This window comes from Desmodus rotundus, chromosome 1 (assembly GCF_022682495.2).
Source record: "Desmodus rotundus isolate HL8 chromosome 1, HLdesRot8A.1, whole genome shotgun sequence".
Classification (NCBI taxonomy): Eukaryota; Metazoa; Chordata; class Mammalia; order Chiroptera; family Phyllostomidae; genus Desmodus; species Desmodus rotundus.
In genome coordinates this window covers 131,193,094-131,210,405 of record NC_071387.1, presented here as the reverse complement: position 1 = coordinate 131,210,405, position 17,312 = coordinate 131,193,094, and the positions used below count along the sequence as shown (strand labels likewise).

At 40.5% G+C, this 17,312-nt stretch overlaps 1 protein-coding gene and 1 pseudogene across 1 annotated transcript in view; one reads left to right on the top strand and one right to left on the bottom strand.

Annotated features, from left to right (window-relative positions):
- The window catches only part of LMNB1 (lamin B1), a 47,436-nt gene that overhangs the window by 28,913 nt on the left and 1,211 nt on the right, over positions 1-17,312 (bottom strand). The gene's annotated exons all lie outside the window — the stretch shown is intronic.
- LOC112315000 (glyceraldehyde-3-phosphate dehydrogenase-like) lies at positions 4,345-5,376 on the top strand (annotated as a pseudogene).

The window sequence follows — 17,312 nt, the reverse complement described above, 5'->3', positions numbered from 1 at the left end:
GTGTCCTTTGATTCTCACATACGGAAATATAGATACAAAGAGCTACCTTAAGCAATTCAATTTAAGGGAACTAAATTATAGATGATCCCTTAGTTGGAGGAATAATTACATACCTAGAAAAAGCTATATAAAGTTAGTTTCTAGATATTAAATGTCATTTCCATAAAATCTGCCAAAGATTATGATACTGCATATATATAAAAGTGGACAGGGGCAAGAATTTGTGTTCAGTAAATGCTTGGTAAATGAGTAAAATCTGTTGGAGAAATGTGTGCTTATGGAAGAAATCCATCCAAAGTATAATACTGATATGACAAACTTAGTGTAGACTTTTAAAAGCTACACATTTGAAATAAACTAGATTTTAAATATCAGACACAGCAGGCTTCTATGTAAAATTGTTATTTCTAATCATGTCCACAAACAAGGATTTTTTTAATCCCACAAAACAGACCCATTCTACATGGAGAGCCAGGCCAATTAGGTCCAGCTGCTTGAGCTGTTTTAATTTACCTTTCGGTTCTTTTGAACAGCTGTCTGGTGGCAGCTGAACACCACTCAACACTAGTGTAGTTATTCAAGTGACTCAGATAATCCAGCTTCCGAGACTCTCATCGTACTCGAGTTCAGAATCAACATGCCGTTTATTATCTAGCCATGCTCGAGACTTTTAGAGGAAAAATAAGTCGTATTTGGGACTGTATTTTTGAAACTTTATTAATATAAAGGTTATTAATATAACAAAAAAAACTTCCTGTCCTAAAACAGTCTATTTCGTAGTATAGACTTGAATGCATATTTGAATGTGTGTACTCTAACATTCACTCATCAGCTTCAGTACTGTCCTCAAATTATCTTCCCTTCCAAAGGGAGAAGGGGTGTGACCCACATGTTTTTACTAAGAAAAACGAACTCTTTGCAATTAAGATAAATGTAAGTCTCCAGAAAGTCATTCAGCCACAATTCTTATTAAAAAAAAAAAAGTATCTCCTCAAAATGAGATACTTTCAAGATTTTATTAATGTATTTTTTTAGAGAGAGGGTAAGAGAGGGAGAGAGAGGGATGGAAACATCCATCAGCTGCCTCCTGCACACCCTCAGCCTGGGACCTGGCGTGCAACCCAGGCATGTGCCCTAACAGGGAACTGATCTGATGACCTTTTTGTTTACAGGCCAGTGCTCAATCCACTGAGCTACACCAGCCAGGGCTCAAAAAAGATTTTTAAAATTAATTAATTAAATAATTAATTAATAAGTACCTCCTCTGGCATAAGCAAACAGATTATGACGTTTTTGCAAACTCAAAAGCTGTAATGCATAACTTCTGGTGGCAATAAAATTCTGCTACACATTCAGTAAACTGAGCTAACAAATTAGCATCAAGCCAATTAGAAATCAGCAAACCTCAACTGAAATCAGATTAAAATTAGGAAAAATACTAAGTAAGATTGAAACTGGACCACAGAACCATTTCTTTGACCAAAAATATTCACTTATGTAAATAAGCACATGAGTGGGGAATGGACACTTACAGCTTAAGTCCTAATAAAAAATGACTTGCCCTGACTGGTGTGGCTCAGTTGGTTGAGCGTCATCCTGCCATCCCAAAGACAACAGGTTTGATTTCTAGTCAAGGCACATGCCTGGATTGCAGGCCAGGTCCCCAGTAGGAGGCATGCAAGAGAAAGCCGATCAATGTATCTCTCACACATAGATGTTTCTCTCCCTTTCTTTCTCCTTCCCTTCCCCTCTCTCTAAAAATAAATAAATAAAATCTTTTAAAAAATTGAGGATAAAAATACCATTTACAATTGCATCAAAGAATAAAGAACCTCTGAATATATTTAACCAAGAAGGTGAAAGACCTATACAATGAAGAAATTGTAGACACAAATAAACGGAAAGATATTCCATGCTCATGGGTTGAAAGAATATTAATATTAAAATGTCCATTCTACTCAAAGCAATCTACAGATTCTGTGATCCTTATCAAAATTCAAATGGTATATTTCACAGAACCAGAACAAATAATTCTAAAATGTATATGGAACCATATAAACACAAAAAATCCCAAACAGCCAAAGAAATCTTGAGAAATAAGAAAGCTGGAGGCATCACAGTCTGATTTCAAAGTACACTACAAAGTTATAGTAATCAAAACAGTATGTCTCAGAAAAAAACATGTAAGACCAATTAAACAAAATCGAGCACTCAGCCCTGGCTGGTATGGCTCAGTGGACTAACTGCAGGCCTGTGAACCAAAAGGCCACTAGTTTGAATCCCAGTCAGGGCACATGCCTGGATTGCAGGCCAGGCAGGGACATGTGAGAGGCAATAAGAGATGCTTATCTTCACACACTGATGTTTCTCTTTCCCTCTCTTCCTCCTTACCTTCCCCTCTCTTCCTCCTTACCTTCCCCTCTCTTCCTCCTTACCTTCCCCTCTCTTCCTCCCTTCAGTTCTCTCTGAAAATAAATAAAAGTGTTTTTTAAAATACTGAGAGCTCAGAAATAAGCCCACACAAATGTGAATGCAAATTAGGTCCTCTAACCAATGCATCCTTAAGTAAATGAAAGAAGGAAGTGTCTCGAGGCCACTTTTTTTTGTCCCTATGCAATTTTTATGCTAACAAGCAAGGTCCTTAAAATCTGAAGTTTTTCTGTCCTTATGTCTATACCACACACATTACATTAACTTTATAGTACATTTTGAAATCAGGAATTGAGTGTCCTCCCCTCCAATTTTTTTTTTTTGTCAAAATTGTTTTGACTATTCTGAGTACCAACCATTTACATATGTATTTCAGGATCAGTCTGACAAAATCTGCCAAAAATACGTAGCTGTGATTTTGATAGAGATTGCATTCAACCTGTAGATCAGTTGGGGGAGAATTACCATCTTAATATCAGGTCTTTCAATCCATAAACAGGGAATGTCTTTCCATTTATTTAGGTTTTCTTTTAATTTTTTCCAGCACTGTTTTGTAATTTACAGGGCACAAGTCTCACACTTCCTCTGTTCAAGTTAATCCTAAACATTGCGTTCTCTTTGAGTCTACTGAAAATGGAGTTTCCTTTATTTCATTTTTGGACTGTTCGTTGCTGGTATATTGAAATAGAGCTGAGTTTTTACATGGCTTTCATATCCTGTAACGTTGCTGAGCTTGTTTATTAGCTCTCCAGATCTTTTAGTTTTTTACAGATTCCTTAGGATTTCCTATTTATGAATAGATTATCATCTGCAAATAGAGTGATTTTACTTCTTCCTTTCCAACCCAAATGCCTTTACTTCTTTTTCTAGCCTAAGTACCCTGGCTCAAACCTCCAGTACAATATTGAATAAAAGTGATGAGTGGGCAGTCTTTTCTCATTCCTGATCTTAGGGAGAAAGCAGACAGTCTTTACCACTAAGTACGATGTTAGCTTATAGGTATTCCATAAATACCCTTTATCAGGTTAAGAAGCTCCCTTTTGTCGATGGTTTGATTCAAACCGTTAATAACGTACTTTGTCAAATATTTTTCTGCATCTATTGAGATGATTCCAGAGCTTTTGCACTTCATTCTGTTAATACGGTGTATTACACTGTTGACTTCTGTAGACTGAACCAATCTTGCACTCCCAGGACAAATTCCACCTGGTGATGGCACATAATCCTTTCACACATTGGTGGGTTTGGTTTGCTGGCATTTTATTGGGAATTTTTGCACCTATATTCATAAGGGTATTGATCTATAAAATTATACCATTCTCTGGAACACTGGATGTCGTGAGGCAGTTGTTCATACAACAGCAGTGGCAGCTTCCTGTGCTGACCTGGAGCTACGTGCTATTTTCTCAAATTCAGTAGTTCCAGTCACGGCTCAGACATTGAAGCTCCTAAAGAATGCCAATTCTACAGTGTTCTAGGCACTGTTCCTGCTCTTCCAGCTCTTCTCCTAACTTTTTCTAAGCACTTACATCCCATATTTTTTCCCTCTCTTCTTAAAATACCCACAGTTTTTTCCTATTTCCTGCACTGACTGATACAAAGACCTAAACGAACAGAAAAAGAAATTAACTTGGAGCAAATAGGGACTATGAAGGAAAATAAAGACTTCTGAAAAAGTAAGAGAAACTATTGCGTCCCTAAAATTTAATCAAGATTTGGATTATGTAAAGAAAGAGCAAGAGAATAAAAAAAAACTATTAGAAATTTAAATAAGGTAGCAACATTGGGAGGTATAATTGAGACCATCTAGAAGAGAAAAAAATATTTTAAAGAAGAAAACTAGGCTCCCTGCTCCTCCTGTTTGACAGACAGCCGCATCGTCCTGTGCAGTGCCAGCCTCAGCCCTGAAACACGATGGTGAAGATCGGAGTGAAGGGATTTGGCCATATTGGGCACGTGGTCACCAGGGCTGCCTTTTACTCTGGCAAAGTGGATGCTGTCCCCATCAATGACTCTTTCATTGACCTCAACTACATGGTCTACATGTTCCAGTATGATTCTACTCATGGCAAGTTCAAAGGCACAGTCAAGGCTGAGAAAAGGAAACCTGTCATCAATGGAAAGTCCATCTCCACCTTCCAGGAGCAAGATCCTGCCAACAGCAAATGGGGTGATGCTGGTGCTGAGTATTTTTGGAGTCCGCAGGTGTCTTCACTACCTTGGAGAAAGCTGGGGCTCACTTGAAGGATGGAGCCAAGAGGGTCATCATCTCTGCCCCTTCTGCGGATGCCCCCATGTTTGTGATGGGTGTGAACCCTGACAAGTATGAGAACTCCATGAAGATTGTCAGCAATACCTCCTGCACCACCAACTGCTTGGCCCCCCTGGCCAAGGTCATCCATGACAACTTTGGTATTGTGGAGGGACTCATGACCACAGTCCACGCCATCACGGCCACCCAGAAGACCGTGGATGGTCCCTCTGTCAAGCTGTGGCATAATGGCTGAGGGGCTGCCCAGAACATCATCCCTGCTACTGCTGGCGCTGCCAAGGCTGTGGGCAAGGTCATCCCTGAACTGAATGGGAAGCTCACGTGCATGGCCTTCCGTGTCCCCACCCCCAATGTGTTGGTTGTGGATCTGACCTGACACCTGGAGAAAGCTACCAAATACAATGACATCAAGAAGGTAGTGAAGCAGGCATCAGAGGGCCCCCTCAAGGACATCCTGGGCTATACCAAGGACCAGGTCATCTCCTGCGACTTTAATAGTGACACCCACTCCTCCACCTTCGATGCTAGGGCTGGCATTGCCCTCAATGACCACTTTGTCAAGCTCATTTCCTGGTATGACAATGAATTTGGCTACAGAAACAGGGTGGTGGACCTTGTGGTCCACATGGCCTCCAAGGAGTAAGAGCCCCGTGGACCACCAGCCCCAGCGACAGGAAGGAAGACCCTCAGCTGCTAGGGATTCCTTGCCCCAAATTGATCCCCTAACACACTGAGAATCTCCTGACCTCAACAGTTCCCATCCTAGACCCCCCTGAAGAGGGGAGGGGCTTAGGGAGCCCTGCCTTGTCATGCACCATCAATAAAGTTCACTGTACCTTCCCCCCCAAAAAAGAAAACTAGGTCATCAATTTAAGAGGTCTAACATATAAATAACTGGAGTCTGAGGATGTGATAAGAGAAAATGTCAATAAAATAATTTAAGAAACTTTTCAAGAAATGAATGACATGAATTTCCAGACTGAAAAGTTCCCATCAAATGACCAGCACAATAAATGAGACATCAACACCAAGGAACATGCTTGTTAAATTTTAGGAATGGATCAAGAATGTCCTACAAGCTTTTTAATTTTTCACTCATCAATACTCCTCAGCACCTACAAAAACTAGAGAACTAAAAAGCATGCCTTCAATATCCTGAACATTATTTACAACTTAGAATTCTATACCCAAACCATCAATGCTTATGCAATGAACTAGAGAAGAACACAAGGCTCCAAGATATTTTTTTAATAAGATGAAACCAATAGAAAATCTCATGACTCTAAACAACTTGAAATTTTAACAACTGCTATATAGATTCTTTCTACACAATTATACAAAACTAAGTGGGAGTTGCAGAATTGGGGGCTCACAGTGACGAAGTGTGAGGTCAGACCCTCAGGCGGAAGCAGGCCAGGGCAGTTCATATGCCCCGGGGTCAAGGCCGGCTGAGTGAAAGCCCTTCCTCCGAAAAGCCGCAGGCTCCTGAAAGAGTGGAGCACTGGGAAGCATGCCCCTGGCTGTTGAACCAACTCAGAGACGCAAAGGAAAGGGCTGGTGCAGAACACCGAGCACCAGCTCTTCCACGAACATTGTGTTTGCGTACAAGAAAAGTGTAACCAGGACTTCAATATCCTTGGAAGAACTCTTTCAAAACTGTGAGAATTGATAACACACCACAGCCTTTGCATGTCAGGTGGGAAGAAGGTTGCTAAATAAACTCAGATAAAAATATACAATGAGGACAAATGCTGCCAAACAATATAATGGAAAAACAGGGTTTTCATTGGTGAAGCTTCACTGTTTAGTGACATGTTTTAAAATTAGAAATGCTAAGTGGGTATATTCTTTGCAGAAATTTTTTTAAATGAAACAAATAAAAATCTGAGTAGTAGATCTGAATAAGAAGGAACTATAAAATATACATCATTTAATAGCATTCCTACCAGTTGTTACATTACTAAATCATAGACATGTTTGAGAATTACAAATAGCTTAACCATGTTCTTCTGGTCTGTTTGATCTGACATTCTGAAACATTTTCTAAGACTATTTTGTCAATACATATGTACTCTCTGTCAATGTTTCTTAAGAAATATAACTACTACTGGAGATTAGCCATCGTTGAAAGACATATTGTAAATGAACAATATGAGTATGTTCATCAATGGGCCTGAGATCTGCTTCACAGTAAATCAGTGGAGAATGGGGACCGTGGAAAGTGGGTTGGGTGTAGATGGGACAAGATTTGCCCCTAACTTTTGTGTGTGTTTCAAAATTTCTATAGTAAAAAGTAAAAAGAAAAAAATGGGGGGGGGGGGAGAAACTAAATCGGAAAAATACTGTTTTCTCAATCAAAAAGTGTAATAGTAAAGAAAAACTAATAGTATGCTACGGAGCTATTGAGTTCTGTTGGGGATTTATGTTCGTTGAATGTACACATTTCTATTCTAACACATGTGTGTTCCTGAAAACTCTTGCATTCTGCACACAATAAAAGTAACAGAACAAATGGGAAAAATAAAGTTGGAACAAACCACTCCAAACCCATGCAGTTTTGTAACCAGAGCAGCAGCTGTAACAGAAATAATAATTAGTACCTCGGGAAGGGACTTGGACGACCCATGCAGTTTAGTGTGGCTACAGCTGCCTCAAGAGATGCTTAAAATACACAACCAACAGAGTAGGCAAGCTGGCTTGCAGGATTGAGACAAAAGAGATAGAAGTAGAGCTCTGGACACAAGCTCCGCTACAAGAGCAAAGCTGGGGGTGCACCTAGAGGGAGGAAACTCTGGTGATGGCACTCACTCTTTATTTTCCTAAGATAGAGGTGAAAGTACAGCTGAGAGCTAACTTGCTCTGAACACTCTCTCTTGCTATTCTGGCTCCTCCTCTGCTTTTCGCATGTAGAGCAATACAACCTCTAATTACAATGTCATTTCTCTACTTACCCAGTCACACAGAAGATGGTGTTATAGAAGCATCTGTAGCAGAATGCATTGAATTAATACTTTAAATACCAAACACTGACCTAAATTAAAATGTAATGTGTGGCTATTGGATAAGGGGAAGAAAAATGTGTTACAGAGCATGGAATGAAAAACGTAATTCCTCATCTTCCACAGCCCGAAGTCGATAATGTCATTGAGACAAAAATTCCAAGGGAACAGAGACAATTGTTGAAGACAGTCCTTTTCGTGAGGAGCCTTGGGGAACTCTCCTTGAGTTCTTAAACTATGTGCACACATACACGCTGCCAGCCAGCCATCGGTTTGTTTTTTCAAGGCTCAGCCTAGAAAAACCTGATAGTTAGGGAAGACTTCCCTAAAATAAACTGAAGGAAGATCCCAGGGACGAGGAGGAGTGCACCTGATGTGAGAGGACAGAGGAAACTCCGTCGGCAAAGGCCCTGTGTTAAGAGAGAGCCTGCCGAATGAAGGTGCCTAAAGGACTTCGTGGTGAGGGAGGACAGGGCAAGACCGAGAGTGGTGTGAGATAACGCTGGAGAGTCAGACAGAAGCCCGGTCACGCAGGCAGGATGGCCACGATGTCCCAGGTTGCCCAGGACCATTTCCATTTATGCCAGTTGTCCCAGCACAATTATTAGTAGCTCCCTCCTTTACACACAAAAGAATCTCTGGATGCTCAATTATATGGTCACTCTACTATTAGGTACTGCTGAGGATTTTAGTCTTTACCCTGGAAATTACTGAAGTGTTTCAAGCAAATGTCATCATTTTTTGGTACAGAATCTCACAGGGATAGGTGTTCCGGTCTCTACCTAATGTTTTGTTACATAAGCACCGAGTGAAAATCTACTTCAAATTGATGTTAAGACTGTCTCCTTCCTTTCACAGCCAATATTCTTGTCAAGTGACCTCAGCTCCTGATCTCCTTCTTCCCCCTCCTTCCTCAGCCATGGTCAGTGGCTGTGACCCCATGCTGTTCACTAGCACTAGGCATTCCTCACAGTCAGCGACAGATAATCTCCCAGGCACCCAAGTCAATTGGGTACATTTTAGGCCTTATCAAACCAAATCTATATGAGAATTCCTTAATAAATCTCTTTATTCCATGACTCGACTCTTTCCCTGCCTCGCTGGCCATTGCTTACCATCCCCACTGGGGGTTTTCTTTCCTCTGCCTCATCCTCCTATGTAGATGTTTTCCATGCCTCTGAGTGTGCCCCTCTCCTCGTTCCTCTCTCTACCCCCACATATCACCCATGCTCCTAAAACTCTCTCCAATCCAAGTCTCTCTCCAAAGCCCCAGAGGTACCCCAAACTGCCATCCGACTCTCCACCTGGAACTCCAACACACACCACTAGCCCACTAACACCACTAACCCTGAGCAGGGCCCTCCAAACCTGCTCCTTACCCATCAGTCTCAGTGAGGAGCAGCACTACCACCCCAAGCACCCCTGCTCGCAGTCACCCTAGACGCTACTCTCCCTAATCTCCCAAATCTCCCTCCTGTCCTCTCCCACTGCCCACCACAGTTCAGGAGTCACCTCCTTACTCCCCAAGTGTCCTTACTAGTGTTTTTACCTCTACTCTTTTTTTCCCTCCACAGCCAGCCAGACCAATGTCACTCATGCCTCAAATTCTTGAGGCTCCTCATTACATAAAAGCCAACCCTACAGCTCAGATATCACTACCTCCCCAAGTCCCCTGGGATGTCTCTGAAACCTCTAAAAGGCTCCTAGGCAGCCCTAGGTGCTAGTCTCTGTCTCTTCCTAGCACTCTGTGGTTACTGCTACCGCAGCACTTATAACATTGTATTAGTGTATCATATTTAAAGTATCACAACGGCATTTGTTTCCTATCTTCTCAACTAGACTGTAAGCAACTTGATAACAGGGACTGAGTGTCCCATCTCTCTATCCCCAGCATCTGTTCAAGGCCAGGCACCTATTACCTGTTCCACAAATGTGTGCTTAATAAAAATGAAAAGAACATTTCTGTCATGACTATTAAAGATTTATTTAGAGATTTTAATTTCTTTTAAAATTATGATTAAAGTATAAGGTAAAGTAGGAAAGTAGTTTTTTAAGAAGGAAAAAAGAGGTCTCTTTCAGTAATTCATCTTTACTCTTTCCTAATCAACAAACGAAGCCCTCAGCATTTCAAACAGCGGCTTCAATTACTACTCTCTCCTGACATACAAAATTATGACCCTAGGGGCTATGAACATAAAAACACACACCTAGTATCATTTTGAAAAGGAGCGCCCAAATGGACCTGAAAAGTAACTGTCCTACTTAAGACTTCAAGTCCCCCAAACAGCAAACAGTACTCTGTAGCCTGCTTCATGAAGGTTGGTAACCGGAATAATGCCGCGGAGCAGAGCTCATGTAAGGGTTGAACAAGGAAACATATGTAAAACCTTATCACAATGCTGGGATCTAGACAGAGCTAGAATCTATTCTAACTTCACCATTCATCTGTCTGCTAAGTAATCCTAAACAAAAGACTTAAATACCCTAAGCCTCAAGCTTCCTCACTCATCAACAGGGTTATCATAAGGCTTAAAGGAGCCTGGGCATGGCCCGGTGGATCAGTTGGTCAGAGCATTGCCCCAGTACGCCAAGGTTGTAGGTTTGATCCCTGCTCCGGGCACATACAAGAATCAACCAGGAAATGTATAATCAAGTGAAACAACAAATCTCTCTCTCTCTCTCTCAAATCAATAGAGTGTTTGTAAAGCATCTAGCATTGCACCTGGCAAGCACAACAAGCAGGAAATAAATGTTGGTTCTTGTCCTGAATCTTATACAAGTATTCTAATCTCTCCAGGTTTCAATTTCTGTATTTATAAAATGAATTGGTTAGAGCAGATGCTACAAGACCCCTTCTAGCAGTAAAAGTGCTGTAATTCTACCTATGATCAATGCATTGAAATGCAGTGAAGGCCAAAAATTAAATTTAAAAAGGCCCAAATAAGTATATTAGCTAAGAAAAACCTCAGTTATCATGTAGGCCTACACCAAAAATATTGGCAGAAATCCAAGATTATAACCTGAATTTCGATCTTTTTACTGCTTTATGCTAGCAACATGAACTAATAAAAATGACCAGGAACCCAAAAGAACCTCCAGAAGTTAAAATTAAAATCCTCAAAATAGAAAATGGACACTTGTCTGCTACCAGTGGCATCAAAAATTGGCAAAATTTTAATTACTTTATCCAGTGGTTAACATTTAACCAGTAAATTAGTTAACATTTAACCTTTAAGTTAACCAGAGAAAAAACCTAATACTCTCAGCAAGAGAGAAGAGGATAATCACGGCCCTCTATGGCCTCCGAGAAGTTGGGTAGGACAGTTACTGCAAAGCCTTGGTCACAGCCAACTTATGTGGCCAATAAAGGTCATCGAAAAATCTTTAAAATGTATTCAGTAATGGTATATAGCACATTTACTGACATGTAAAATGTTCACAAAATAGTGTTTCATGAATACAGGTAACATATCAATACTTACTTACCATAAACCTGTTTTTTGTTAATATGGATACGGAGAGGAAAACTGCAGAGCTTATGTTTCTGGAATAGAGAACTAAGGACAATTTTTATTTTCTTCTGCTGTTTATCTGTATTTTCTAGTTTTCATAATGTACATATAATTTCTTGTGTAATAAAAAAGTTAATTTTCAAAAATTCCCCAAATGTAACAGCTAAAACCCAATTCCCTTATCATAGTTACAATGAGGGAAAAAAAGGAGGGGAGGCGTTAAAACTCTGATGAGCAAACTTCCTGTAAACTCTGAACTGGGAACTGCAGTGAGACTGAGTAGCACCACCCAAATGACACCTGCCGCTCGCAGGCAGGAGACCTACACTGATGATATCAATGTCTATGATCTCTAAGACACAGCAGAGGTGACGTCATCTAGCCAAAGACAGAGCAAAGTAACAGACTAAGACTCAGTAGCATATTTCTATACTGCTTTATCTTTCATTTTGCATCTTTACTTCCTTGAATCCAGATACGCCAAAAGATTACCTTGTCTATTCCCTTATATCAGCAATTTTCAAGAATTCTTAAAATATGCAATACTTGACTATTTACTCAGGGGCACTGACCTCTTTTCCATTAAACTGTCAAATAAAAAAATGACAACAACCAACACAACAATAGCTGTCCAGTGTGAATGAATCAAAACTATAACTATTTTTCATTAATTCCTTTGGTAACAAAACCAGACCTGAATGGATGTAAGCCTATTTTTAGTCGTCTTCCTCCACTTACTGTGACTATTAACATCTATTTCATGGTGAAGTGCCACCCCAGACCCCACTGGGGGTGTCACAAACAGTATGTGTATCATATTACCTTATTAAAACTGGAACTGCGTTTACTTCCGAAACACATCTGGAGGTAAGGGGTTCACATAGAAGGTGACTGACTGGCCAGCATTACCGAAGGGACGAAAACGTGTGCATCCACGAGATTAGTCACTGGGAGACTGACCAGCACAATTTTCTTATACCTACTTTCCCTGCATATTTAGTTACTACTGACATTCTTAAATAAGTCTATCTTTCTTTACTTTTTTGTTCCAAGTGTTGACTGATGGCATTCATCATCATTCTTGGAAACTGTTCCCCCAAACAGCCTCCAATGAAATATAGTTGTACGTGCACTGTACTGGAGTAGCTGTATCCTGGATCAGAGGTCTGTTGCCCTATGGGTCCAAAGACCACCTTCAGTCCGGGCTGTGGTCAAAGTCTCTCCAGCAAGACCAACTTTCTCTATGAACTCTTCTGTCTTTGAGGTATGTGGTATACTGAGGAGTCAAAAAGGCACCAAGTAATTTTGGAATCTGTAATTCTCAACACTGGTTCCTTAATCTAAATCCACCTAAATGATGGCTCCAAATAAAAAATTAAGTGTAGAAAATTATTTTTAAGCAAATAGGAGACCCAAATGGACCCAAACAGAAATAAGACATTTCTTTGTTTTCATCTTACAAGTTACACTTCAATTATTGCTCAAAATCAACTGATCTCCAAGATCACTTACTATGCACAGGTATTAGCCTCCCTACTAGACCCTACTAAAAAAAAGGAGTAAAGTGTATGTGACATTAAAATAGATCCATAACACCAAAGTGAACAGAAAAGGAATTATTAAGCCTGGCTGGTGTGGCTCAGCGGATTGAGTATGGACTGCAAACTGAAAGGTTCCCGGTTGGATTCCAGGTCAGGGCACATGCGTGGGTGGCGGGCCAGGTCCCCGGCTGGGAGCGGGTGAGAGGCAACCACACACTGTATCTCTCCCTCTCTTTCTCCCTCCCTTCCTCTCTCCAAAAGTAAATAAAATCTTTTTAAAAAGAAAAAGAAGGAAAAGGAATCATTAGCAGACACTTTAACAAATATCTAGAAGAAATGTAGATAAAACCACGTATCACAGAACATGCACACAGGGACTACAGGAGACAGTGAGGCAGACCTAAAATAGGTCTCTCTAAGATAGAGGGATTAACTTCATGGAACAGCTTTGCACCTCTTAGCTTAACTGCAGGCTCTCCAACAAGTTCACAAAGAGAGGTCCTAGTTTGTTCTTCTACTCCGAAAAGGCAGACAAGTCACCTGAACAGTAACAGCAGTAATACTCAGCCATTACCTAGTACGTCATTTGTAAATGTAAGCAACCAAGGATCAAAATCAGTGGCAAGAAAAATAATCATGTCAAAGGAAGAAAGAAAAGTAAGTGACCAAGGAGGAAAAAGAGATAATCCAATTCACAGAAGAGAAATTTGAAAAGAAAACCTTAAATATTATCCTGAGACAGATTGAAGAAAATAATGCATCCTGAAAATAGAAACAAGCTGGATAAAACAAATATCTGTATAAAAAAATCCCTTAGAATCAAAAACATGGTTTATGCCTTTAAAATGTCACCAATGTGATGGACAAAATGGTCAAAGTAATTTCAGAATGTACAGAGAAAAAAATTACGAGAGAAAACAAAGGGTTCAATATCCCAGCTAGAAAGAACAAAGGAAATGGAGCTCAGAAGAGGTATGGGATAAAGTGAGTTTCCCAGAGCTAAATAAAGACCGAGCGTTGACTGCAAGGACCCATTTACAACAGCTGGATGCGTGACAGAGCATCCTTACCTAGGCCCGTCACCATGCAATTTCCAAAAACCAAGATAAAGAGAATTCCAAAAGCTTCCAGAGAGGAAAAACAGAAGCAATTGCCAAAGGAAAATAACTGGGACTGGCATCAGACACACATTAACAATACTGGATGCTTAAAAAAAAAAAAAAATCAACAGAGCAATATGGTATTTTCCAAATTCTGAGGGAAAAAAATGTTAAACCAGTATCCTATACCTAGCCAAACTATCATCCAAGCATGAGACCAAGTTATTTTCAAACACACAGGAGTCAGTTTACCTCCCTCCACCTTTTCTGAATAAATTACTTAAGGATGTTCTCCAACAAACAAAATGAAGAGAGAAACCAAGGGAAGGAATATATGTGACCCATGAAAAAAACTGGATCTAAATCTGGTAAATTCCTGGGATGTCAGCTGTGTATCTTAAGAGCAGAGTCCCAGGCAAGAAAGTAGGCTTATGTAATAGATATTATGATTACACATCTTTAAAGGATTTGAAGATATACCGAAGGCAAGTAATTCTTTTAGCCAACAACAAAAATATGAAAGGCTATTTAGGGACAAAATTATACAAGGAAAGTCAAAAGTTTAAATACAAAACAAAGTGGGGCATGTTTTGAGCAACTGATGGCATGTTAGAAAAAAAATGCAGTAGCCCCCCCCATCCATGGTTTCACTTTCCAAGGTTTCAGTTACCCACAGTCAACCACAGTCCAAAAAAATTAAATGGAAAATTCCAGAAATAAATAAGCTTTAAAGTGCAAGCCATTCTGAGTAAATGTGATGAAACCTCACGCTGTCCTGCTCCATCCCACCTGGGATGTAAATCATCCCTTCGTCCAGGGTATTCGTGCTATATACGGCACCTACCTGTTAGTCACTCGGTGTCCCTCTCGGTTATCAGATCAACTGTATACAGTATCACAGTGCATGTGTTCCTGTAACCCTTATATGCTTACTCATGGCCCCCAAATGCAACAGTAGTGGTGCTGGCAATTAGGATATGCCAAAGAAAACCATAAAGTGATTCTTTGAAGTGAAAAGGTTAAACTTCTCAACTTAGTAAGGAAAGAAAAAAATCTTATTCAGTTTGCTAGCCTCGACAATAAGAACAAATTTTTTATCTGTGAAACTGTGAAGGAAAAAGAAACCTGTGGCAGTTTTGATGCCGAACCTCAAACTGCAAAAGTTACAGCCACAGTGCATAATAAATTAAGATGGAAAAACCATTAAAATTTGTGTGTGCGACACAGAAAAGGTCCTGACTGGTGGCAACATGTTGCACCAGAATGCACTGGGCCTATGTAAAGACTCCAGTAAGTGATCCCTTGAAAGGAGTGACCACATTCACATAACTTTTATTACACTGTGTTGTTAAAACTGTTCTATTTTACTATTAGCTATTGCTAATCTCTTACTGTGCCTGATTTATCAACTAAACTTTACTGTAGCTATGTACTTATAAAAAAAACATATATATATATATAGACATATATATATAGATGGTTCAGAACTATCCACGGTTTCAGGCATCCACTGGAGGGTCTTGGAACATATCCCCTTCTTATAAGGGCAGACTAATTTACATAGAATCTTGACAATAAAAATATATGTACAGATATAACAAAAACATAATCCTAGGTCACTACACAACATCTCAGATTGTTTTCAACTGACAACCTCTCAGACAGGCCTTTCTTAACCACACTATCACTTCACCCTGCTTTATTTTTATTCCCCTAGGATATGTTATTATCCACCATTAAATCACATACTGTATGTTATTTCATTGATTTTAATACACATTCTTCACACTTCAATCCTATTTAAACCAGCATGCATCTCACATCACAATCCATACCCAACTTTTTACAGCTACAGTCAGCCAGGTGGCAGTCTTGTTACTGGGTGAAAAACCTTCAAAGGTTACATTCTGGAAAGATTAAAAAGATACCAGCATCAAAATGTCTCAAATTAAATGAAATACAGTATTTACTTGCTTGCTGGGTATCTTTCCCCCCTGCACTCTCAGAAACATAAGGGCAGTAACTGGCATGTAACAGATACTTAATCAGTGCTACATTTTAACATATCTACAACTAGGATGGGTCCAACTGCATGGTTCCGACATAATTGACTCTGATGTTTCCATTTCTTCTTAATGGTACACATAATAGTGGTGAGTCATACAAAAAAAATGGCATCAAAGATTTGAAGAAACTCAGTAACAAAAAATTGGGGGGAAGATGGAGACAGTAGTTTGAGTGACTGGACTTGTTTCAAAACACGACTCCAAAGGTTAGTAAATCCAAGAAACAGAATCATAAGCATAATCAGATTATTTCTGAGTTACGGAACTCAATACTTAAATAAAAGCAAAAAAGGCAAAACATGATTTGCCTCCTGGAAAGAGGCAGGAGACTATTTTCATCTTTCACTATAAATCAGCCATAATTTTTTTCCTTTTTGTTTTTACCAAATGCACATACACTTTTTGAACTGTTTTTATGAGTATGTAATAAGAGGGGGAAGTACAGATTCACCCTCTTATTACACCAGATACAAAATCAGAGACTGAGGCAGGGCCATCCACACGGATACAGATAGAAAAACACCCAGGGGCAGAATCAAAAAATCGATTTTCATTTGCCAAATTTCAATTGGCAACCAGTTTGGAGGGCGTGAATTCTGGACTCAAATTTACCAAATACCTAAAGCCTGACATTAACACTAACTTGCCTAATGATGACAGTTATGCCATTTTGCTCATCAGACAGTCAAGGTAGGATCAGCAAAGGCTTGAAAGTTCACCTGTGCGCACTACAATGAAACTCGGGGCCCCTTAGATGGAATAATTACAAACTCTCTCTCGCCACAACACTCCACATTTACACAACACCCTTGCACCTGCCCTGACCTGTCAGCCCAATGACAGACGCGGGGAAAGAGCAAGGTCTTCCCATTACCCGAGAGACCTAACATTATAATGCGGGTGCAAAAGCTGGGAGAGGAACTGCTACCTGGAGAGTGTGAGGGTCACAAATGGGAGAACGGTGGCCATGACAAGCAAAAACCCAGCTTGCGAATCTCGAGCACAGAGGCACCCAAGGGCCCCGCCCGTCTCCGCAGAAAGGACACCTTTCTCCAGTGAAACCTAACCAGCTAGGAAACCCAACTAGCCAAGGGCAGGCAGTGGCGCGCAGTTCAGACTCCGCCCCTCCCTTCTCTCGCAAGGCAGGCGCAGAACGCTCACAAAATGTCACAGGGCCGAGACTAAGCGCGCCAAAGCAGGGCCCACCCCCTGGAGATCGGGACGCTTAAAGCAGGTCCCTCCCCTTCCTCCCTCCGCCCGGCGCAAAACTCATTCATTCTTGAGGCGGGCAGCAAGTCCTCCCAGGCCCGCCACCTCCGCACAGCAAACCCACCAGACGATCTGTCTCGCACCAGCGGGAACCCAGGGCGCGCATTGGAGCGCGTGCCCAGA